Source organism: Portunus trituberculatus, chromosome 14 (assembly GCF_017591435.1).
Source record: "Portunus trituberculatus isolate SZX2019 chromosome 14, ASM1759143v1, whole genome shotgun sequence".
NCBI lineage: Eukaryota > Metazoa > Arthropoda > Malacostraca > Decapoda > Portunidae > Portunus > Portunus trituberculatus.
Genome location: NC_059268.1, coordinates 16,717,330 through 16,741,011, shown reverse-complemented (window position 1 = coordinate 16,741,011; position 23,682 = coordinate 16,717,330). Strand labels below are relative to the sequence as shown.

The window sequence follows — 23,682 nt, the reverse complement described above, 5'->3', positions numbered from 1 at the left end:
GTAAAGGAATGTCTCTTCTACCTTGTCAAGTTTTCTTTTCTATTTGAACTGGTCTCAGAAACCACATTCATTCATTCATTAATCATTTTTAGGCTTCTGTGTATTAGTTCGTGTCATCTCTCTCTCTCTCTCTCTCTCTCTCTCTCTCTCTCTCTCTCTCTCTCTCTCTCTCTCTTTTAAAACTGGGAATCTTAATCCGGATAACATCTATTCTGACTCATTTGAACTGTGCTAAAGTGTATCCGATTTGAACTTACAACACTGCAGCTAATCAAAAGAACACAATACCAGCAATTTATCGGCGTTTAGTGTTGCTGCCACCTCTCTCTCTCTCTCTCTCTCTCTCTCTCTCTCTCTCTCTCTCTCTCTCTCTCCTTGAGTTTTTAGCACTGGACCAAAGAGAGAGAGAGAGAGAGAGAGAGAGAGAGAGAGAGAGAGAGAGAGAGAGAGAGAGAGAGATGACAGGCAGACAGACTAACAGACAGACACTCACCAGACCTGCGGGCGTGAAGAGCTCGGTGGGTGGCCTGGGGCGGGGCGTGGGGCGGGGCGGGGACAGGACGTGCCATTACCGTGATCTGGTTTGCATTATCGCCCGCCGTCTGATGTGGGTCGGGGCCAGGCACCTGCTCGGCTGATTTGGTGCACATGTGTCCTGCACGTGCTCAGCATACAGTGGTGTTTTTTACTTAGTTCTAAGCCAAGACATGCATTGCAGCACTGTACACAAAAACAAAGGCGCATGTCTCTCCTCCGCAGTACATTGTATCAGGAATGACTTTCATAAATTAGATAACTGCGATAGAAAAAGAATATATGCAACCCAGATGGATATATTTTTTATTAGTACTCCAAGAAACGTACAATGTACGTACATGAAAGGATGATTTCATTGGTGGTGCATGACGTGGTTAATGTTGATCCATTCTTCCCACAAGATATACATAGCCATGGCAGGTCATGTGACTCATTCATGCTTGTGTGTGTGTGTGTGTGTGTGTGTGTGTGTGTAGGTGTGTGGGTGTGTGCATGTGTTTGTGTGCTCTGGAAAGCACTCATTGTTTTCACATAAACAAGGTCTCACTCGTTTACTCTTTCCTCCATCAGAACGGGCGGGGATGTTAGCGAGGAGCGGCGGGGCGAGGCGGCCGTCCAGGCTGTAGTGGGACGGAGTCAATTCCAGGGACAGAAGAAAGGAAGCAACGGTGAAGATGCGTCTGTTCCGTCGCCGTAACAGTGATCCACGCGTCGTCACCGTTCAGTCCAAGGATGGCCCCACAGGAGCCACCGTGCCTAAGGGGGCCTGTGGCACTCCCCGTGGCGCAGCACCTGCAGACAAGAGTCATACGCGGAGCGTCTCATCGCCGCCAGCAGCGTCCAGCAGGGAAAAGACGAAAAGTGATGGCAAGAAGGGAAAGGCGGGGATGCAGTTTTACCAGACAGTGACTGCCGTCCCCGCCAGGGTGATGGACCCCCCGGCAGTCGCGTCCCCGTCCACCTCCTCCACCACCACACCCAGCACCACTACCTCCACGTCCACCACCACCACACCCAAGACAGCAAAGAAAGGTGAGGGGCTTTTTTATTGCCTACTTTATACTTAAAGTTATCAGTAAATCATGACATTGATTTACAACTTTAGAGATTCCCTTGATTTATGATTGTAAATTATACGGATAAAGATATAGGTGATAAAAATCATAACCGTTGTGAAGGAGGGGCGACGTGGCCCTTTCACCGGATTTATGTCCGTCTTCTGTGTCTGGTTACTCTGGTATCAATAGTAAGTCTCGATATAACTTCAGATTGACAATTATTTGAAAAATGTTCATTGCGTCATACCCGTGCACAATAGTAACCTGTGTGTTGATTGTTCATCTCTCCATGCCTGCCTTGCTGCGTCAGTGAACTGGCTAGTTATGTACAGAGTAGCTCCACGAGGCTGAGGATGTGTGGTTGTGCTAGTGGTGGTGGTGATGGTGGTGGAGGTGATGGTGGCGGCAGCTACGGACAAACATATGTACGAAAAAATAGATTAGCGTTGGTTTTTGTGTGTCTGTGGCTGTGTCTACCACCACCTGTGTCACTCCACGCCTCACACACCTGTGCTTCACCTCCCCTCCCCCCCTCTCCTCACCCAACAATACAGCGGCTGTTTTTGCGATATGAAAATAAGTAAAAACTGTGAACGTGGATCTTCCTCCACTGTGCTTCCCAATGCTGGCTACAACTGCACCTCACAGCGGCCCTGCCACGAGATGGAACCAGCGCTGGCCTTCTGCTTTTATTTTTGTAGTAATAGTAATTTTGTAATAACAGATTTAATTGATAGAATGGATTATTATTATTATTATTATTATTATTATTATTATTATTATTATTATTATTATTATTATTATTATTATTATTTTTATTGGTATCATTATTGTTACTGTTTTTGTTTTTCTTATTGTCCTCATCTTCATCATCACCATATTCAGTGCCATGCCTCTCATCTCTGCTAATATAAGCTGTTGTCTGTGCAAAGGTTTGGCCACGTGGGGACGGCGGGTTGGTAAGAAGCTGGAGCAGTTGACACGATCCCCAAGCAAGGAGAAGGTCACGTTTGGTAGATTCTCTCGATCAAACTCCACCAGGTGAGTCTTCAGGCGTGCCAACGTGCCGCGAGCTCGAGGGTTACCGTCACGTGATTTGTGTCGTGACTTTTGTGTGTGTGGTGAATTTCTAGTGAAGGAGAATAACTTTACTGTATATTCATGTTGATTACGCTGATTCCATACCAGGTGTGTTCGTGGCAAACTTTCACACTGCTGGCTGGTAAGTAGAGTAACGAGAGTGTTCTTTTATCCTAGATCCATGACACTGTCCACGCCCTCCCCGACCACCCCCACGTCAGGGCTGAGCTGGGGCGGCCGATCAGTCCCAGGAACACCCTCTCCTGAGAACCGAAGTGGAGAGGGACGTCACCTGTACCGTTCTTGCTCCGCCTCACAGCTGGGCACCTACCTGGCTGCCGAGGACCCCGCCGCCTGCCTCGACCTGACCCGCGACACGTCCGGTGTTACCACTTCTGTACCTTCCACTCCCACCACGCCCTGCACACCCACCGCATCCACCGCCACCACCGCAGCCTACTTCCCTACCAAGACAGTCAGCTGTGAAAATATATCTTCTTTAGGTAATAAACCCTCCTTCCCTCATGCATTCCTCCGGTCTCGCCCACCCGTGCCCTCTGAGCACCATCGGCCGTGTGAACCCACCCCGATGGCCACTGCTGACACCCCAGGCCGCTCCTCCTTCAAGCGGGTCACCACACTTCGTGACTCTGTCTGTGATGAGGACACGAGGGAACTTATAAGGCAGAAGTTACGTGCGGTGTCGGAGGAGAACTGTGCTGTTAGTCCAGCCCACCGAGGGATGAGCTCCCTTCAGATGCGGTTACACCAAAGTCCGGCACCTCTTCAGCCACGCTCACGTTCGTTCTCGGCGACGGCCATAACAGAGCCCGATATCATTATATGTCCTGTTCGGGAGACTGTCCGTCCCTCGCGATCCAGAGGGTATCGAAGCCACAGTGAACACAGGGCGGCGGCGGCGTACACGAGTAGCAATGAGAGTGGTTATGAGAGCGACGGTGGAGGAGGAAGAAGTGTTGGTGACGGAGGTGCGAGACACTTATCGTCGAAGACACACACGAAAAAAGTCGAGAGTGACGCAGACTCTGGAGTGAGCACCGAGAGCCACTCAGAGACTAATTCTGACTCGGGATCGCTGACAGGCACAGACCATCATGCCTTCGATCACTACGCAAAGTTAGACGAATATACCAAGGCTGCCTCTCAGCCGCCCCATAAGGCTGAGGTTTACTGTAGCCTTGAAAAGTACTCTAAACCTGACAACTATCCCAATCTCGACGTGTACTCCAAGCCCGACACTTACTCCAGCATCGAGAAATACACCAAACCTGATTATCCCAACATGAGCGCCTACACTCGTCTGGAAAACACAACCAAGAAGGAGGCCAGTAAGTACGCCAGTTACCGGGAAGGGACCACCTCAACAGACAAGTGTGAGGAGGAACGCCTGGAATCAAGCCGGGGCAGGTACAGCCGCCAGCAGAGTGAGCCTCAAACCAGCCCGGCCACGCACAACCTGACGGACGAAGAGAAACTCGTTCCAGGACGTCCAAGAGGTCCGCGGCGACTATCCGACCCACAGGACCTCGTCAGTCGTCGACAAAGGTTCCTAGCCTCGCAGCTGGAGCGCCGCACCTCTCCCCTTAGTCCTCTCCGAGGTGCCCTTAGTATTTTTCGGGAAGGGGTAGATGGGGAACCTCGCAGGGCGTGGTGGGGAAGCGGCACTCCCCTCCGAGGTCATCTTAGAGGCGAGTCTATTCCACAATCAGTCGACGACGCCTACGCATCGCCGCCTCTCTCCCTGCCGGCATCGCTGGGCCAGACCGCCCCACCTCGAACTTTCCGTCTCATGCGGTTGGTGAAGGACCACACCGGGGAGCTGGGCATCTACATCACCGCCAGGAGAAACTCTCGTGGCGCCACCACAGGCTACGTTATCGCGCACATCGAGAAGGACGGACTCACGGACAGGTGGGAGCTTCTCTTGTCTATGTGTGTGTGTGTGTGTGTGTGTGTGTGTGTGTGTGTGTGTGTGTGTGTGTGTGTGTGTGTGTAATTCGCCTGCTGGTCACCCAGCCAATCTTTCTCATTACGGAGCGAGCTCAGAGCTCATAGACCGATCTTCGGGTAGGACTGAGACCACATCACACACAACACACACCGGGAAAGCGAGGCCACAACCCCTCGAGTTACATCCCGTACCTATTTACTGCTAGGTGAACAGTGGTTAAACATTGAGAGGCTTGCCCATTTGCCTCGCCGCGCCGGGACTCGAACCCGGCCCTCTCGATTGTGAGTCGAGCGTGCTAACCACTACACTACGCGGTGTGTGTGTGTGTGTGTGTGAATGTGTCAACATACATTATCCTATCCCGTCATCCTATTAACAGTCACCCTCAAAAACACTAAACTTACGTTAGTATGTATGAATATTAGTATTAACCACAACATAACCAAGCCACATGACGAAACACACACACACACACACACACACACACACACACACACACACACACACACACACACACACACACACACAGGCAGCAGATATTATACGAATGTACATACCACACATTTATTCTTTATGAAATTAACAACAACCCGAACATTATACCTAACCACAAATTGCTTCACACATACCACCACTACCACCACCACCACGGGCAATGCCTCTACACAACCTTCGCTCTCTTCTCTTCGTCCGTGGGAGCATCCGGATGGCATGGTTCCTAAGTCCTCACTCACAGCAGGGGACATCCATCACACCATAGACAGACACGGGCAGACATACAAATATATATACATACACTGACCAAAGTTAACATCTCTAACATCCTCTCTGGTGAATGATGAATAAATAGCTATATGTGCAGTGAGGGAATGCTACTGACGGTACATTTCGTAAAGTTAAGTAGGAGTAACAACCCTCTCTCTCATTTGTGCCCTGGGGAGGGAAATCTTGGTAATGGAGTCGGCTTCGGGGGAGGCTTGAGGCTTGACATTATGGTGATGGTGGTGGTGATGGTGGTGGTGGCTTTTGTTGTTGTTACTGTGGTGGTTGTAGTGGTGGTGGTAGTAGTGGTATTGAGGTAGGTTATTGCTTGCCCTTATGTATTTCTATTTCACTGTCTCTCTCTCTCTCTCTCTCTCTCTCTCTCTCTCTCTCTCTCTCTCTCTCTCTCTCTCTCTCTCTCTCTCTCTCTCTCTCTCTCTCTCTCTCTCTCTCTCTCTCTCTCTCTCTCTCTGTAAGTACAACATGGTGATTATTTATTTGTTACATGGCAGTGTGAGAGAGAGAGAGAGAGAGAGAGAGAGAGAGAGAGAGAGAGAGAGGAGGGGGGAAACTAATGTATTCTAAGATGATACATGACACAGATGTTACATAATTTTTTTTTTCCACAATTAAGCAAACGACAGAGTGAGGCGCCTTTACCATTAGTGAGAGTCGTTGTGGCGTCATGCCGGGAATAGACTGACTGCTCTCACTTTGTTTTCCAGTTCTTCTAGTTTCTCCCTGTCGCCTTTTTCTTGTTCCTTGGATTTTTGCTAGACTTTCTTTTTACTTACGTTTTTTGTATCTAGCCAGTCTTGGACATTGCAATCTACTCTCTCTCTCTCTCTCTCTCTCTCTCTCTCTCTCTCTCTCTCTCTCTCTCTCTCTCTCTCTCTCTCTCTCTCTCTCTCTGTGTGTGTGTGTGTGTGTGTGTGTGCACGACTTGACCCGTGTCATTTCCACGTGTTCTACAGAGACGGCCGCTTCCGTGTTGGTGACGAGATCATCAACGTGAACGGTCGGCGACTGCGTGGAGTGACGTTGGATGAGGCGCGCCACGTCTTGCGCAGCACGCCCAAGGAGGTGGACATCGTCATCGCCAGAGACGTGGACGTGCAGCACCACCGTGAGTATGACCACTCCTACCCTGCCTACGAACACTCCGACCCTGAGATGGAGGCGGCGCGAGACTGGGCGAGGCATGTGGTGAGCTGTGGGCCGCTGACAGCACCTTCAAGAGTGAGCTCTTGACTGCCGAGGAGGACTTTGGGGTGAGGCGGGAGTCACTGGGAAGATACTCCAACAGAAGTCTTCCCCGCCGCCGAGGATCTTACTCCGATTACGACGATTACTCAGATTACACGACTCTGGCGCCGCTGGAGTCATATCTGCCAGGTTACGATCCCTCGCCAGCAGCAGCCGTGTCCGTCACCGGCCCTGTGTCCGTCAAGGTGCCGGTCCCGGGAAGTCCAGCGTCCCTTCCCTCAAGCCTCTCTATCACTTCTCCTTCCACCTCCGTCAGAAACGAGAGACCTAAGCTAGGCTTCCTCCTCCCCGGGTCACCTGGAGGTTCCTCATGACCAAAGAAAATGCAACCTTCCTCGTTACATCAATGGCGAGGCGAGGTACTCTTCCTCACACGACGTGCGTCACTCCTCGGAGGTGAGGTACGCGTCGTCCAGTGATTTGCGACAGTGTGGAGACAGTTCTTTCTTGGCTGACATTTACAAGTCGAAGCTTATTCACATCGAGCCCGAAGATTCCTACGATCGAGATGGAAACACCTCTGGTCTGATTCCTAGACTGATGGCCACGCCTAATAAACAACTGCTTGTTGAAACACATTCGATGCCCCCAACACCTAACAGAAAATCACCACACGGTAGTAGAAGGCATGCGACAGTGTCCCAGAGACTCTCGTGTCCCCCGGGAACCATCAAGCTACCATCCCCGTCACGCTCTGAGCCAAGGGGACTCAGCTCGACCCTCCCGCGGAGGCCCAAGAGCCTTGCCATGTCGGTACAAACGGTGGCATTCGAAAAGGGTCGCGGCAGGAAGTCTCTAGGGTTCTCCATCGTGGGCGGTCGCGACTCTCCCAAAGGCAGCATGGGCATCTTCGTCAAGACAATCTTCCCCAACGGACAGGCTGCTGAGGAGAACAAGCTAAAAAATGGTAAGTAACCTTTAAAGCTTTCTGTCATGACACTCATTAGTTTTGTTATATCTTAGTTATAGCATGTAGTTAGAACAGACTGGGTGGTGTATTATGTATGGTGAAGGACTAATTTGATAGAAATGGAAAGGAAGCCAATCAACACTGATAGAATACACCTTCATGGTTCACGCGTGTTGCCCGTGTTTCTTGACTCGTATTACCTTTGGTCTCTGGAAGACGAGTGATCAGTTCCACATTTCGCTGGAAAGGATTTATAAACGGAAAAACTCATCAATTCTTCTGGAGTGTTGGATTATTTCTACAAAAACAAGCAAGATGATATTTGTTGTTGCGATTACTTGTATTTTGGTAATAACAAATCCATTTCCTTGAACCACAGACGTGCCTCGTAATAAGGTGGAAAGCGTGAATCAAATCTTTGTCGTTTCATCGTGCGTGACTTACCAAGGTGTTTGTAGGGCGGTGTATGGGCGGCTGGTGGGGAGCGGCATCATTTGGGGCACGTGTGGCGGACGTGTCATAAGTGGCCTCGGGAGGTGGGAGGCCAAAGAGGTCAGGTGGAGCGTCGGTGTCGAGGTGAGAGGGCACGCGGAGCAGGCAGGTGGGCGGAGGGAGGAGGTGCACAGGGTCACGCAGGATGGAGTTAATGGAGCGATTACATTATTAGCACCAACCTCCCGCCTCTTCTGGAACGACCTCCCTGACTGACGCGGTGAGGTTTTATGTGGACCTCAAAACGCTGCGGATTAACCTTCTTTTTCCCCGTCCTTCCCATTGTGCGTACGTGTGTGTGTGTGTGTGTGTGTGTGTGTGTGTGTGTGTGTGTGTGTGTTTGGAAGGGCCTGAGGGGGTGGAGGTAGGGGGAGCATTGAGTACGTTCGGCAACTAAATGGACTTAGGGATGACGCAGCAGAAGTAGTGTGAGGCGAGCTTTTCCCTCTGTACCTTAGAGTATTTTACGGTAGCCTTACGACGTGCGAGGGGCGTGATGGGGTGGGGCGGGACGGGCTGTTGTGGGGTGGGGAGGGAAGCATTCCAGGGAAAAGGTGAGGCTGGGAAAGGTTGAAGGGAGGTAGCGGTAGTGGAAGTGAGGTTAGTGGGGTGCGTCTTTGCTTAGAGGTAATGGGGGTAGGGGTAGGGTATAGAGTGGTGGGGAAGCATGTGTGTGTGTGTGTGTGTGTGTGTGTGTGGGAAGGGGAATGTCGATGGAGGGGCGTCACGACGTTAAGTGCTGCGAGGAAAGCCTTTATTATGATAGTACTCAGTCATCCAAGTGAAGAGGCGGCGGTTACTCTCCCAGTGTTGTAAATTACCACTCTGATTGCATTACACGGCTCAGTGCAACGGAACATGCGAACCAGTTGTGTGTGTGTGTGTGTGTGTGTGTGTGTGTGTGTGTGTGTGTGTGTGTGTGTGTGTTTATCTAGTTTATTCAGTTTGTAGCGTTGATAACTTAAGCAACCGTTGAATGATCTGGTATTCACATCAATATTTGCGTAGTTTTCTCTTGGTGTAGTTCTAATATTTTAGTATATTACATAATACGTTATCTCTACCCCTCTTGTGTTCTCTAAGTTGTGAGTCTCTGTTCATACAATATTGCATCTTGGCGTGCGCGCACAGGCGACACACTGTGACACAAGGGCGTGCGCCCGCGCACGCACGTCTGTGTCCCTCCGGTCTTTCGGGTGGCGTCGCCTGTAGGAGTGGACCGTCATGCTCCTTTCTAAACGGACCAGTATTAATCCACATTCCAGAGTGATTTGGAGCACGGGAGGAGGAGGTGGGTGGTCCAGGTTTTGGGGATGGGAGGAGGGGAAAGGTTGGGCTGGAGGGGGAGCGGTTTGGAAGGAGGGGAGGCAGTGGCGGAGCACATTCTGCGGTAACCATCGTGTCGCGCCGCGTGTCAGCCAGTGTCAGCCAACAAGACGTCCCTTAGTTTCACCAGCAGGGACGTCGCCGTGCGATGAACCGTCGGTGCCACCAGGGAACAGCCTCGGTGGCCCTCGCTCCTCCCGGAGAAACAATGTGTGCCTGTTCAGTAGTTACAGCACCAGACGGGAGATAAATGATAGTAATAAACTCTGTTATTAAGTTGTTAGTGCCGAATCAACACCAACTCTTGTGAGAAGATTAGATAGATTTGTGGAAAGGATGACAGATGGACAGAGGTGTGTGTATATGTATCATACAGAGTCGTTGTGCCTTTACGACTTCTTAAAAACTCTTATAATGCCTTCGTTATTGCGGTGCCATTAAATCAGTCGATCAGTACATCAGAATCTGATGCTAGAAACACAGGAAGGAAAGCTTCGTACGATATACCCAATGTACAGATGAAGGCAGGCACTGTGGAGAGGAACATATAGATTCTTGCTTAACCTGACTGCATGCGTGGTGAAGAGGTGATGACTCAGACATAAGGCTACTGAAGAGGCACAGAGAGGAAGAGTGAACAGCGAGGGGCAAGGGACGGATCGGGGCGGGGCGGGACGGGGCAGGGAGCGGTGACCCTGCGGTGGTGACCTTGGTCAGTCACGTGACTCGTTACCGGAAGAAAGGGCAAGCTGTCTCAGGGGTCGAGTATCGTTGCGTGTAAATGGGAGGCGAAACACACACACACACACACACACACACACACACACACACACACACACACACACACACACACACACACACACCATATAGTGTATTGTATCATCACATGACATCCTATCACTAATAAATCACATCACGTCACGTCACATTAAACCATTTAGCCCCACTTCGCTCCACTTCACTGTGCACCACGTCTTATCACATCTTGTTGTCACATTCTATGATATGACGTCCATTCAAGCTGAACGGAAGTGAACATCCGGGAAAAGATGTTCTTATCGGCTTGTGATTATGATCTGTTGCACAATAAGTGACAAACTATATTACTGTTAAGTATTTCGTGCTTTGAGTACAAAAAATATATAAAAGAATACTCTTATTTTTACCTATGTATTACGAAGTAGCGTGTGAGGTGTGAGGGGCGAGGGGAGGAGGCGGGGTCATCCAGGGTCACAGGGTTGCACAAGGCGTCACACTCTGCGGTGAGCGCTTCGATGAGGGTTGACGTCACTTTGCATTGCTGTTTCGTCTCAAATTCCTGTCATTATGGTAACTATACGTCAGAAACTGTCGGGGCTTGCTCCCTGACGACATCGGTGACGGAAACTGCGGGGAGGACCTGTCATGCCGCACGGTTCACCAGGCGTCACGGAGTAAACGAGACTGTGCATCCCTGGCATCGGCTGTTTAGGACTTACGGACTCTCTCTCTCTCTCTCTCTCTCTCTCTCTCTCTCTCTCTCTTTCCGGGTAACGAGATACAACTAGGAATAAACTAATAAATATAAAGATGGAAAGGAGGGAGCCTGGGCGTGCCCGCGGTGCTCTGCAAAGGGTGGGGAGCTGGGGAGCGGGGTAAGGTGGAGGCGTAGTAATGTGGAGGTCATGGCTCACAGGCAGCTTCCGGTCTCGGCAGCCCGTCGCGGATGAAGGGCCACAGTGTCGTGTCCTTCAGCAGACCTTCCGACTCAGATATTGTTCATGCTTAGGTAACCTCAAATTTGGTGAATGCGCAGTGGCTGGTCTCTGTCAACGCAGGATACTGTTCTTTTTTCATACGTGTTTTGGTGACTCAGGCCAGTATTCTGAAGCACTGCTGCGCCTTACTTCCTCTACAACTACTTCCTAAAGGTTCTATACACAGTTGAAGCTACTCTAGTTTTTTTTGATAATGTTTTTATGATTATGATGGCTGAGTAACAAGACTTCTACATTATACAAAGGCGGAACACTCTTGAAAAAGCCGTCTAGTCACATCTGTGGCATTTGAAAACATTCGTGATGAGAGAGCTGAGCGTTACTGCATACGAGCCTTATGATAATGCCGCGGGGCGTTGAGGCGGCCACCACCTTACTTCCTGTCTTTACGAGGTATCCTACATCCCTAACGCGCAAAAATCCGTTGTGAGACGCCTGTTGCTATTGATGTACTGTCCACTACTGTCATAGCTGTGTTCGTATGCTTGGTCTTGAAGTGACATGGGCCCGTAATCAGAAACGCTTTTGGTCTTTTACCACGACTTTTTTTCGAAGACCACAAAGGTGATTAGCGGGGTTTTCAAGAGTGTTTCTCCAATTAATAATATAGAAGTCTTGTCACTCTGCCTCTAGAATCTTAAAAACACCTAGAAAAAAAAAACATGTAAATTTAAATAGAGCCTTTTGAAATAGTGGAGGTGAAGCGCAGAAGTGTTTGAGAATACAAGCGATGGATGGGTGGTTGTGATGGTGGTGATGGTGGTGATGGAGTCGTCCGTGGGAACGTTAGGGGAGGATCACGTCTTGTGGTCAGGAGAGACGCAGGGACGCGAAGTGACGGTGTGGGTGTGAGACTCCTCGATACAGGCTGCATTTTTTCCTTTTCTTTTTTCCCCACAATGAGTCACTCTTGAGGCTGAAGTAGAGGTGTGATGGAGGAAGAGCTGAAGGGACTGTTATTTGAGCTCTTCGGAGTATAGACTTCATTGTATTTGTATATTAACCTCTTCAGTACTGGGACGCATTTGTCATTAGTTTTGGGCGTGATTAGATCATTTTATTGACATTAAGAAAGGTCTGTAGAGTTCAGAAGATTAATGGCTACAGTCTTCACTATTTTAAACTCCCCGCATAAGTTTCTGAAGCTGTATAAAATCAATAAATAGGAAGCAGAATAAATATAGAAATGTGTCATGGTACTGAGGAGATTAATCCATTCACTTACTCTATCCTCTTCAACTATAGTAGCAGCAGGCGGCCCCTTTGCTCTTAGTGGCTGCTATGGCTGCCCCTTCTGTATATTTGCAGTGTGTAGTTCAGTCTCAGTCATCCGTTGCGTCTCGGAGGTTCGCGTTTCCAGATTAATCATTAGTATATACTTTTTATGGGTAAATCTAGTTTTTTCCCTGCAGGGTATTTTTACTATTGTAGGAAATTAGTCTTCTGCTGTTCTTGTTTCTTAACCTTTGATTACGTGCCGGAAGTTTATTGTGTTTGGCTCAGCAGTAATGAGGCAAGCAGAGGAGGAGGAGGAGGTTCCTTACTCATACTGTTGGAGAGAGAGAGAGAGAGAGAGAGAGAGAGAGAGAGAGAGAGAGAGAGAGAGAGAGATTGTATGTATATGGCCTGAGTAGGGTGGACAGGACTGGCGGTGGTGGGCCGAAGCAGCTACAGACAGGAAGTTGTAATGATTGTAATGGCGTCTTCCTGCTGCTGGTAGCTCCGTGCCCCGCCCCAAGTCTGCCCCGCTCTCCTCCAGCAATCCCTTCGTCACCCCGCCTCGCTTCATGGATCACGTTCTGCTGTGGTCTCGCAGTTCTTCTCGCGAGGGGTAAGCGGCTTTTCCATAACATTCCACTGCAACTCAAGTCCTGCGTATTTATGATGGTGTGTGTGTGTGTGTGTGTGTGTGTGTGTGTGTGTGTGTGTGTGTGTGTGTGTGTGTGTGTGTGTGTGTGTGACCTTGGCTTTAGACGAGGTTTCCAGTATATAGTTCAGCTGCGCGTCACAGTTCCCACACACAGCGCGATGCCAGTCAGCTGTAAAAGGAAAACATTGCATGGCTGGACTGGGCTAACCTTGAGGTGGCACAGGACGTGTCGGCGGAGGAGTGGGCCAGCAAGATGTTTACCTCGACAGGTGTGGAGGCGTGGGGATGTGTGTGGCCACCAACACCTAGCAGACGAGTGTGTTGCAACCCTGACGGTGCAAGTTGTGTGGGAGACTAAGAGACCAGCTCGAGTCCCGTGAAGGATAAAGGCTCGCCAGTCATGCACGGCCTTCGATTATATTAAAAAATTCTCTAGACATTTCCTGCAAGTTCGTAGTCCGTGTTACAACGAAAAAGAGCCCTTAGTAGTAGCGAGATAATGAGGTGGAGTGGTAGGCAGCAAGTGTTGGGGTGCTTGTCACTACCTGGTGTCTTCAATATTTTCTTCTCACCTGTTTCTCTAATACATTTCCTGCGCTGGCCAACCTGACACACAAGTCTTTATAGCGACAAGCAAGTAGGTTTATGCAGTGAGGGAAAACTAGATGCAATAGTTAAGATGATGTCGGTGGTTAGTAGTGACCGAGATTCCTGGAATGCACTACATCCTGCCAAAATTCTCTTTCCTCTTCCCCTTCAGTGACATGACGTTTTTCCATATTCATTTTAATTACTATTTGGTGATTTTATACAGCTTCAGAAACTCATGTTAGGGGTTTGAATAGTGAAAACTCTGATCATTCATCTTCTGTCCCCCATAGACCCTTCCTATTGTCAAAAAAGTGGTCTAAATGTACACAAATCTCAAGGTAAAAATGTGTCCCAGTACTGGAGGGGTTAATATGGATTCTCGCCTGAAGGAAGGTGCGCTATGTGGCCTCGCTCCTTACATGGTCTTGTTACTGTGACACTTACCGGCGAGGCATTGAGGGAAAGTAAAGGCTGCTCAGCGCTCACCGTTTATGCAAATATTATAATATGCTCGGCCTTCTGGTGACATGTATCGTGTTTTCTTACTTTCGATATTTCTTCATTCTTTATACTTGTCTCATATTCTTTTTTTCTACGTGTTTCATCTGTTCTTGGTGTTTTTGATTTGCTCTTTTCTTGTCATGACTCCTACCTCTCTGTGTCTTGCTTCTCATTGGGATTCGTCTCTTCTATACTCTCCTCCTTTTCTCCCGCTCCTCATCGTGGTGGGAACGGCTGTGGGGCGCCAGGGGCAGTGTAGGCAGCTCATCACAGCATCTCATTTCCTCGTCATTTTCCCGGCCTGTTATCTGGATAATTGTTGAATCTTTCCTTCCTGCTAGATGATGTTTTCTAAGAGCCCTGCTTTCCCTCTCCTGCCGCCTCTCCCTCTCCGTGCCTCCCACAACCACCCTTGCCCCAGTTCTCACCTCTTACTTCTCTTCCTGCCGTTGCCTCAGTGATATATATTTATTCTTTTTCTCCCTTCCTCTGCCTCTCCCTCTTTGCCCTCCCCTGTCTCCCTTACTTCCTTGCCTCTTACATCCTCCCCCTTCCTCCTTTTCCTCCTCTTCCTCCTCTCTTACCACGCTCCATGTGGCACCCGCCCTCTTCTTCCTCTCCTCCTCTCTCCGCTTCTTGCTTCCTTTACTATCATCTCTCTGTTCTTCCTCTCAGCCATCTATTGCCTATCCTATATCCTTTATTCTCTTTGCTTCTCCTACACCACCTCTACTACCTCCTCCTCCTACCGCTCCCCGCGAGACCGGGTGAGGTGAGGGCTCGATTCAGTGAACACGGGGTAGCCTCAGGGGGCGTCATACCGCTGCTCCCTCCTGCCCCGAGGCGGTGGAGAAAGAAAAAGGTTGGACTCTGGATCAAGGCGGGGAGGAAAACTTGCTTATCTGGTGTTCATGACAAACGAACCGAGGTACAGTAGTGAATCATCGTGTGTGTGTGTGTGTGTGTGTGTGTGTGTGTGTGTGTGTGTGTGTGTGGGAGAGGGAAGAGTGAAGAGAAGTTAAACGTGATAAAAAAGGTGAAAATTGGAAGATAGAAAGGGAGGATGAAGACCTAAAGAGAAGGAAAGGAACTAAACATGACAGAGCAGAGGTGGGCCACAGTTCACTCCCATGTCCCCTTCAGTACACGACCTTCCCTTCCTCCTCCTCCTCCTTCCCCCCCTTCCGTCGCTATTATTCCTGTATATTCATTCACCAAGCAAATCAATCCGTGGCCTGCATTCCTCTCTCTCTCTCTCTCTCTCTCTCTCTCTCTCTCTCTCTCTCTCTCTCTCTCTCTCTCTCTCTCTCTCTCTCTCTCTCTCTGCCCTCACAACCGCCGTCTTTAAGCGTGTGAGTATTTCTTTTTGCTGCAAGTTCAATGGATTTAAGAGACGTTGTTGAAGGAGCATTGTTGATTCTTTTTCGTTATTTTTACTTCCTTTTGTTGCTGTACATAAAAATAATGACAATAGTTATGATAGTAGCAGTAGTAGTAGTAGTAGTAGTAGTAGTAGTTGTAGTAGTAGTTGTAGTAGTAGTAGTAGTAGTAGTAGTAGTAGTAGTAGTAGTAGTAGTAGTAGTAGTAGTAGTAGTAGTAGTAGTAGTAGAAGCATCACAGATATTATGTTGGCCATTCAATAAAATCTGGAACATGGGAAAGAACTTGCGTGACAGGAGAGAGAGAGAGAGAGAGAGAGAGAGAGAGAGAGAGAGAGAGAGAGAGAGAGAGAGAGAGAGAGAATATGCCCAAAAAAAAGATATTAACAAAAAATGTCTCTAAAACTGTCATCAGCCATAGTGGGAGGGAGATAATGCACGGAGGGAGAGAGGAAGGCATTCGAAACGGAAATACTGCTCTGTGTGTGTCTTTGTGTGTGTGTGTGTGTGTGTGTGTGTGTGTGTGTGTGTGTGTGTGTGTGTGTGTGTGTGTGTCACGGAGGAATGAACTTGGAAATAGCAGGTGAAGGCTGAGGAAGGGAGGGAAGGTGAAGGGTGGAGGAGATGGGCGTCTGTGGTGGTGGGGTGTTGGGGTGAGTCAGCCTATGGAGTCCTGGGGTGGAGGTCCTTGAAGGTGGAGAGGCGAGCAGAGCGGATCGGATGGGCGGGGTGTAAGGCCAGCACCTGCACCAAGGAGGAGCCGCAGGTAGAGTGTGTTAAGGTGTGGCGGCGCCTTAGGTGTGAGCGAACGTTACCGAAAAAGTTCAGAGGATAAGAAAAAAAATTAAGACACCCTGTACGTAATCCCTGCGCCTCCTCCCACACTATACGCATAGCACGTCACCCTACCAGTCAGCATTTGGAGTACACCCTTCCCGGAGTAAACCCTTCCCTACAGACACTAGTAGTCCTTCCTTTCCTATGTAATGCAGTAGGTTTGTTGTGCTCTGAAAGTGAAAATGAGGCAGCCTATTCTGCGAACCCAAACACTTGTTGCTGACTAGAATTCCTTGTACGAAGACTAACATGGAAGAAAAGTAACAAAAAGTGAAAGATTACATAGGCATGAAGGTGAACAGACTTTGCCGAGTGTGTTTGTGTGTGTGTGTGTGTGTGTGTGTGTGTGTGTGTGTGTGTGTGTGTGTGAATGTTTGGGTGAGGAAGCACGAGGGAGTGCGGGACACGAGGAAGCGATGAATGAAGCGTGCAGAATAGAGGCTAATGATGAGTGTGCTCGTTAAATCGCAAAGGACTTGAGAGTGGAGAGCAAGAAGCAGAATGGACATGGGAACTAAGGAGGGATAAGATGAGAAGGAGGAGGAGGAGGAGGAGGAGGAGAAGGAGAAGTGGAGGAGGAGGAGGAGAAGATGCAGACAGAGAGAGGACGAGGGGTTGAGTAGCTTGGTAGTGTGTGGGAACGACAGCGACATGAGACCGGCAAGGAAACGATGCGAGTACAGGGCGACGAGAGGGAGCCACGGTGGGAGGGAAGGAGGGTCGAGGCTCTGACAGGATCTACGGTGCGGAGCCAGTGGCGGAGGACGGGTGGTGGGGCGGGGAGGAGAGAAGGTGCAGTCGCCCGTGGCTGTCGGTAACCAGTTCTCTTGTTGACGTCAAGAGTTCGGTCCCCTGCAGGTGTCTGGCCTCCGGGATTATGCTCCTTAAGTTAAACCTCTCTACCTCGCCCTTTCCTGTTCCTCATGTACTACTATATCAAACCGCACCCTCTCTCTCTCTCTCTCTCTCTCTCTCTCTGGTTATTGTGCTCCATCTATCCTTATGTCCTTGTCTTTTCGTTTCCACCTCCTACTGTCACTACTTTGCTCTGCTTCCCAGTAACCTCATTGTCCTATAGTCTCCCTCACTTCACCCTTCTCCGTTGTTATTCAGGTCTCGTTTACCTGTTCCCCCTCTCTGCTATCCTAACTAGCCGTGCTCTGTCTATCTTTGACCTTCCACTTTCCATAAGCTATTACCTTGCCGTCCTCTTGACCACGCTGCCCTGACTCACGCATCCTCGCCCCTCGCTGCTGTTATTCACGTCTCCCTTATCGTGTTGCTTACCTAACCTGCCCTTCCTTCCATCCTTCCCTGCGGCTGGCTTTCATCTCACCGTCTCTCGTTCTCTTAATTCTTGTCCTAGTTCATCTTTTCCTCTCTCTTAATATTATTTTCCTCTCTCTACCTACTCTTCTGTATTTACGAATATGTTGGACTGTATGCCTGTTTACCCAGTTTCGATCTCTCTTTCTCTCTCTCACTAGTGGTCGCTCTCCCGCGGTGTCAAGGGCGGCAGGCGGCCAGAAGGAGGGTTAGGGAGCGGCGCCCTGTAGCGACAAGAAAAATAGAGACTTGGGGGACCCCGTGTTGAGGCGCTTCTGTGTGCTTGTTCCTTCCCTTCCATTTATGTCAGTCACTTGTGGAGGCCCTTACCATTCTCTCTCTCTCTCTCTCTCTCTCTCTCTCTGGCGGGGCAGAGGTCACCATATGTTATTATCATTCATACGACGTTGTTATTCACTGAGAGGCAATTCATACGCCGGTCTGTGATGTCATTGATAGATCTGCCGCTGCTGAGGGTCGCGCTCCTGCCTACCCTCCGGTACTGATTTTGTTGGTACTGATGTTTTTTTTGCTCTTCGTCTTCCTGTTGCCATATCCTCCTCTTTCTCTTCTCTCTCTTTTTTTCCCCCTCTCTACTCCTCCCCAATTTTCCTTCTTTCTTTACTTTTTTTTCTGTCTTCATTCTCCTGGTTTTTATCTCCTCTCTCTTCTTCTCCTCCTCCTCCTTTTCCTCCTCTTCTTCCTCCTCCTCCTAATCTTGTCATTTCCTTGTGATTTTGTCCAATGATTAGTTCTTGAAAGCTGCATCCTTATGTGGTAGATAAGTAACACACACACACACACACACACACACACACACACACACACACACACACACACGGACGAACGGAGGGAGAGAAAAAGACAAGGACAGGCAAATAGCAACGAGCATAAGAGGAAGAGGAGTGGAAGGAGGAGGAGGAGAAGGAGAAAAGGGGTAGATTATGGAGGGAAAGGAGGAGGAGGAGGAGGAGGAAGAGGAGGGAAGGAAGGGTAAGCAGAGGGTATAGAGAAGCAGCTGCTGTTGAGTTGGGAAGGCTCCTGCTCTCTGTCCCACAAAAAGGAGGGTTCCTTTGTTTACCTCTCACCACTTTTCCTTCGCCCTGGGCCACCACAGTCCCGGGGGCGCGGGAGGGGTCGACCGGGCTTCCTGGACGGGCGGGATGGGGCAGAGCAGATCAGACCCAAGGTGGTAGTGGTGATGGTGGTGGTGGTGGCAGTGGTGGTGTGCTCGTATCTATTCTTTGTTTAGTTGTCTGAGAGAGAGAGAGAGAGAGAGAGAGAGAGAGAGAGAGAGAGATTTATACATGATTTACATAGGAAAAGGAAACATCATTCAGCGTGTTGATCTTCGTATGTCGACGGTCTGTCCTCAACTCGGCACAGCTGTTCAGTACAGAGTAAGGCAAAGTAAAGAGAATACACGTAAGGCACACGTGGAGGAGAGGAACGTGGCAGGGCGGAGACATAGAGCGCAAGTGAAGTGTTCTATAGCTTGTATTAAAGGGAGAGGGGTTTCATTTTTTTTTTTTATCTATATTGATGTGATTACTATATGCTCTCTCTCTCTCTCTCTCTCTCTCTGACCATTTTATAACTTGTCCATTCCAGGTGATGAGATTCTCGCTGTGAACGGCCGCTCCCTCTCTGGTCTGAGCCACGCTGAAGCCATCGCCGTGTTTCGCTCCATCCGTGCCGGGAAGGTTATCATGCACGTGGGGCGCCGCACTGCCTCATCCTCCAGGTAAGCGGTGCCGGTGGTGGTGGTGGTGGTGGTGGTGATGATGGTGGTGGTGCGTTAGTGATCTCCAAAACAAGGCAACAGTTTGTGTGTATGTGTGTGTGTGTGTGTGTGTGTGTGTGTGTGTGTGTGTGTGTATGTGTGTTTGTGTGTTCTGGTTATCCTCTTTTCGTTGTTCCTTTTATTCTCCTTTTCAGTTCCCTTATCCTCCATCTTCATCTCCTCTTCTTTCTTCTGCTCCACTATTTATCCTCCTCCTCCTCCTCCTTCTCCTCCTACTCCTCCTCCTCCTCTTCGTCACACAGGGTAACGGGCACTACTTCCCACATCCCTGTCACCACCTGGCTGACCCTGGCGTTGGGTGCAGGGAGGTCTTAGTCAATACGGTAAAGACAAGTCACCAATATGAAATTATGTTGATTTTCTTTTTAGTTGTCCGGTTCCTGTTGTCTCAGAATTAAATTTACCAAAAACTACGTTGTTCTCTCTCCTCTCGAACCATTTTTGTTTCATATATATTTTAAAAGTGGAGCATGTTATCGCGTATTACCCCATTCAATACTGGGACACTTTTTTACCTTGAGGTTTGTGTACGATTAGACCATTTTACTGACATTACGAAGGGTCTATGGAGGTCAGAAGATTAATGGACACAGTCTTCACTATTCTAACCCCTCACATGAATTTCTGAAGTTGTATGAAATCACCAAATAGTAAAAAGAATTAATATGGAAACGCGTCATGCTACTCAAGGGATTAACTCTTAGCATTGTGGCACTTAAGTTCTCTCTCACGAAGGACTTATAATTCGACTGGTACTGGTGTTTTTTTTTTTTCATCGTGAAGAAGTGTTCCATCCAGCAGAAAGGCCAAATTTCCCTCTAGGTGGTATGATACAACATGCGCAGCTTCTAACCTTCTCGTCAATATGAATACACAAGACGTAGAAAACACCGCGGCCTTCATTGTCTCCAACCCTCCGTTACGCTTTCTGCAGCCCAGACACAATCTTCCAAATAACACCTTTTTATCACCTCCCACCTCCTCCTCCTTCCTCCACACGCTGCACCCTTTGCCTCCTGGTATTATGAGAAGAATAAGCATTTTGCCATCACTCATACCAACTGTGATTGAAGTATCGTATTAAATAGTCGATATTTTTTCTTCTTTTTTTACCGTAAGAAGTTGATGACCTTGTAGAAAACATCCCCTCGTTCCCAACCTGACCAGTATACTCGTAGGTCCACCAGTCCACCAGTCCACTCGTACACTCCCTACTTCCCCCCTCACCCTCTGTGTTAAAGGGACGACGCCACGCTCAGCTACTCCACGTCAAGGGAGATGAAGCCAGAACCTTGTCTCTCCGCCTCACGCCATCACCGTGTCACTTTCCGCCGTAATGTTGCATCACCTGCCATTACCTCACTTTTACTGTGCACGCGGTTCTGCTCCTCGCGACACATTCCTCTCTCATGCTCCACTCCTGCTTAAGACTTGCTACACGTTTACACTTATTCTTTTGTTTTTGTTAGGTAATAATTCATAAGTCTGTTACCTGCAGCTCACGTTAATGAAGCGTGAAATAACTGCATTCCTCTATCTTCTGTCTTCCCAGCCATTCGCGCCTCGCCATTGTCGGTAAAAGCATTGCACTTGTATCATTAGGGTCGGGTTGTGTTTCATTTTGACTTCTTTTTTTTTTCTCTCTCTCTCTCGAAGCTGATCTACTTTTTATAGTTCACATGAGTCAAAAGCTTTAATATGAGAAAATGTATGTTGATAGATGAATGCATACACACACACACACACACACACACACACACACACACACACACACACACACACTCTCTCTCTCTCTCTCTCTCTCTCTCTCTCTCTCTCTCTCTCTCTCTCTCTCTCTCTCTCTCTCTCTCTCTCTCTCTCTCTCCATACTCAGTGTCACGAAATGGTTTCCTAGCGTGGCTATTCATCAGGGTTAGTCGGAGTCTCTAATTTGAGCTTCTTCCTATTTTTCAGATCATCCAAATCCAAGTCCTGCGATGAGCTTGATAAAATGGAATAGACGACTTGGCCACCACTGCATTCCCTGCCACCCTCTCGCCTTCCTACCTCTTACGGCGTAGTCCCGCGTTCCTTACTGGTGATTCCTGTTGGGAGGCTGGGCTGTGGGCTTCTGGGGAGCCTCACTATGAAATACAGTATCTTGGTCATCAGAATTCAATGGTGCGACGAACAGAGAAGCAGTGGTGAGCGTAGCAAGGCAGCGGAGACTGGAAGATGATAGCAGTTTTCGATGTTCCATAATGGTCAGTGCTCTCAGACTATTGGAAACTGATACTGATAAAACAATAGATTCAGAGAAAAGAGTCTCCCCAAGTGATGTGTTGCGAAAAGTGCTCTCACAGACACGCTTAACGGAGAAGTGTTTTGTGGTTCGGGATTGTGTTGCAAGCTTTACCAAAAGGCGGCCGCGTCAGTAGTGTCCGTCACCAGTGTGCCCTTAGTGCTGGGGCGGCTGTATAGGAGATGCTGGCTGGTCGGCGAGTCTGCAGATCATACATAGAGTTGGGTTTCGTGTGTGTGTGTGTGTGTGTGTGTGTGTGTGTGTGTGTGTGTGTGTGTGTGTGAGTTCGCTCCCAAGCAAATGAAGCCTGGGTGCAGTTATTTCTTCTCAACCTTTCTCTCACTGCATGATGTTGAGTTGTGTATATCATTGTTTAACCAAAAACTTTATAAGATTAGATAATACTACGAAGTGTTCTGTTATGTAGCTTTTGTAGTCTTTACACACTTAAAGTAAGATTTTTATAGAATGTTGTTAGAGTTCTTTTTGTACACGTGTTTCATACTGAAGCTAACAGTGTCAGTGCTTTGGAGTGGTGCTGAGGATGTCCTCCCCGAGGCTGCGTCCCGGGGGAGAGAGAGAGAGAGAGAGAGAGGGAGCTGGATGGATGCTGACATGTATTCCTTATAAATACTTTCCCTTTTCTGCTCCACTGTTGGTTCTAGTCTTACTTTTTACAGTTTTTACGCAACAATATATAATTATTTACAGTTGAAGAGCTGCATGTGATTTTATACCCTTCTCTGACGCCTTGTATGTCCTGCCTGACTCTATATCACGTCACATTATCTAGCCCAACTGCCCAAATTTGGAGCCCCACGACAGACAAACACCCACATTATGCATACAAGAGACGTCGTGCCACTTCTGTCTGTCACAGGTACAAGTATTACAAAAAGTGAGTATCCACCCATCCTTCCAGCGCAGGAACGATGATGGCGGGAAGCGAAGGAGCGTTGAGGTAGCGGTGAGGTGGCGTCATAAGGTCCTCACGCTGCCGAGCCCTGGTGACGGGAAGAAAAGTCACCACAGCAGGAGAGCCTCAACTAGTCTGTCCATGTTTGGGAATTGCTCCCTCCCTCGCCTTGTGTTTGGGTGGGCGGGAGCAGAGGTGTTGGGCAGCCCTCCGCTCACACACACACACACACACACACACACACACACACACACACACACACACACATACACTCACTGCTAAACCAAGACGCATAATGGCACTAGATTGGCTATTTTACACCAGTTACGCCTTTGACTTGCGGCGCTGCGTACCCTTCCCTTCCTCTACCGAGTGTCCTTGAGCCTCGGGACGCGTTGCCGGAGCACCTGACACACACACACACACACACACACACACACACTCTCTCTCTCTCTCTCTCTCTCTCTCTCTCTCTCTCTCTCTCTCTCTCTCTCTCTCTCTCAGATAAACAGATGACCGAACACAGCCATTTCGGTCTTTACTACGCCACAGCTCTGCAAGACGTCAACTTGCCACATGACATTTAAGATGCTTATTGTGGCGGGCCCTGAGGCTTCCTTTTTACCACCGAGTTAAAATTGCTAGAATGGATGTACCTTTGTTGTGGTGTACCTATTAAAGTATCGTTGCTGCTGCTGCTACTGCTGCAGCTGGCTATTGTTGCTGTTACTGCTGGCTGCTGATGTTACTATTGCTACATACTTCTTTTGTAGCCATAGCTAATGATGATTCGTACTCATATCATGTTACCCCTTTTTTAAGTAGAGATGGGTAAAACAAACTTTGCCTCTCTATTTACATGTTTCACTGTGGTGGGCAGCTACCGATCCATAGCTGCCTTTACAAGTGTTTACCGCGGCTTCGTCCAGTGTGGCAGTGAAGCAGGAGGGCGTGAGTGACCTTGAATGTGGTGAAACATGTGGTGATCGGCGCTTCACGATGCGAGGCTCATCACGG

The 23,682-nt window shown here is 48.8% G+C and overlaps 1 pseudogene; it reads left to right on the top strand.

The window, feature by feature from the left end:
* Positions 1-22,465, top strand: part of LOC123503377 — a 46,419-nt pseudogene extending 23,954 nt beyond the window's left edge.
* The last annotated feature ends 1,217 nt before the right edge of the window (positions 22,466-23,682 follow it).